A 2,357-nucleotide genomic window follows, 5' to 3' on the forward strand; every position below is an offset into this window, starting at 1 on the left:
AATAATAAAAGAAAAAATATAAAATAAAATGTAAAATAAAATAATTACTAGTCAATGCAAATTAAAGGAAGAATGATAACCTATTTTTTCACCTATTAGATTAGCACAAAGTTTAAAAGGCAATACATTCATAGCTTAAGGGGATAAGTCATCAGACTTTGTTCATTTGAGTATGAGTTGCTATAAACTGAAGGAAATAATCTGGAAATGTATTAAAATTTAAAATACGCATACTTTTTGAACTAGCAATACTACTCTTGGGACTATATCCTGTTGTAATTGAAAACACATATATCTAAGATAAATGTATAAAAGTATTTGTTGCAGCATTGTTTGTTATAGTAAAAAGTTAAAGAAAACCTAGTGGTTAATAAAACAAAACATTATTGAACTATTTAAAAACAGATAATAATTCAAATAAAGCCAAACATCAAACTTTAGTATATTGGTCTCTTTACTTTCTTTAAAAATGACAAAATCCTAGTGGTGAAATGATAGCATAAAGTTGTTTCTATCTGCCTGAATAGACTCTATGGTCAGTTGAAAAATGTAAAGATGTTGCACTTCCTTTCTCTCAATGGTCAATGTACAAAGTACAGTAATTTTCCTTTTTTTTCCACATCATCTAGAAGAGTATAATAGAACAGCCATACTCACTTGGCAATTGGGTACTCCCACATGTATCCCCAACCTCCATGAAGCTGTACACAGTCATAAGCTACAGTGTTTTGTAACTCAGATGCCCTAAATGACCAAAATAAAAAGCAGAAAAGGAACATTTGAAACGGATTTGCATGAGGTGCTTCACAATCAGGAAACAAATTTTTCTATCAAATGCATATATTTATCAAACTATTAAAACTAGGCATATTAGCCAACCAGAGATATAATCGTAATTGTGTGTAAATTACATATGAAGTAAATCTCAGGAAAGTTCTCACGTAATGAATACTTTCTTCATCAATTATATTTCTGGCTGGGTTTTTGTTAAGGTTAGAAACAAAATGTGGAAAGCACAGACTATTAGGTTTTTTTTATATTAGGCCTGAAACAGATATAGTTAAAACTTGAATTGGGTCTAATTTAGATTCTCTATATGATCTAAGTTAACAGTATAATTATATAGCCATCTACTTCCTTTTGCCTTTGTAATACACCTTTTTTTCCTCCAAAGATGTCCCTTCCTACTTGAGGTCTGCAATTCTGAATTTCAGTAACTGTGAAAAAATTTTTTAGGGTTTTCAGAAATAAACTGAAAGTAAAAGTGAAAAATCTAAGAGGCAGACTACTATTAAAGTACATGCGTCATATAGAAAATGTATTAAAGATTCTTTGGAAACTATTGTTCCTGAAGTAACGTATATTACCATAAAATATTTGAGACATACTCTTTTCTGACCTTAATGCAATAATTTTAACTATAATTAAAATCTGTAAGATAACTGGAAGGAATTTCATTCATCTTAACATAAAATATTAGTTCAAAATTCTTTTCAACTTATTTTTAAATAGCAAGAAACACAGAACAAAAATAAGCATAGACACATTTTCCTATTCAAAAATGTTTTTTAACTCAAGCCATAGTGGAGGTGAGGATGTTCCTAAGAAATGCAGTAACAATATAATGATTAACAGACAAGACTCAGGGGCAACAATATTTGGAATTCTATAAATTTTTGTATTTGGCAATATTTACTGCGCTATAACTAATGAAATATTTACTGGACTGTAACTAGTTGCTTCCTTTGCTTCCATGTGAAATACCAGTGTATTTATAAACCTAGTGTTTTCAAAGAACAATAAGGTCAATAGCTATCCAAATACCTTTTTGCCAAATATATCTAAAAATTTTTTATACTTTTTCCAACTAGTCAAAGAACTTGCTATAAATTTAAAATGTCTCCCCCAAAGTGCAAGTTCCTAGTAATTTCACATCACTTTCAACCTGGCAATTTTATTATTTTAGAATCATTACACAAAACACTATTCTGCATTCTACTTCTGATTTAACTGAACATAAGTTAATGAATAATGACAGGAATTCTTTCTAGGTTATTTTTAGGCTAATGAGATGTGGGAATGTTTGTTTTTTAATACAAATGAAAGTCTTTTTAGAGTTAATAGGACATTTTTTCCTTCCACTTAATAGAGCATGTGCAACTTTTGATTGGATAGTCAATTCTTCAGAAATTTTTCTTTGATCTGAAGAATAACTTAAATAGAAAAATCCTGACCGATCTATTCATTTTAAGGACATTGAAATATTAGCCCATAGAGAATTAAATTTAATTATGAATAATCAAATAATTATTCATAATTAATTAATAAATAATTATAAATCATTATTTATTAATAAA

General features: G+C 28.4%; 1 protein-coding gene across 1 annotated transcript in view; it reads right to left on the reverse strand.

Moving 5' to 3' along the window:
• Window positions 1-2,297, reverse strand: part of KANSL1L (KAT8 regulatory NSL complex subunit 1 like) — a 120,620-nt gene extending 118,323 nt beyond the window's left edge. The window contains exon 1 of the mRNA XM_015596468.2: window positions 658-2,297. The gene's annotated coding sequence lies outside the window, so the exon portion shown is untranslated. The remainder of the gene's footprint in view (window positions 1-657) is intronic.
• Window positions 2,298-2,357: the final 60 nt, after the last annotated feature.

The sequence above is a fragment of the Pteropus alecto genome, unplaced genomic scaffold (genome assembly GCF_000325575.1).
Source record: "Pteropus alecto unplaced genomic scaffold, ASM32557v1 scaffold3, whole genome shotgun sequence".
NCBI classification, from domain to species: Eukaryota; Metazoa; Chordata; class Mammalia; order Chiroptera; family Pteropodidae; genus Pteropus; species Pteropus alecto.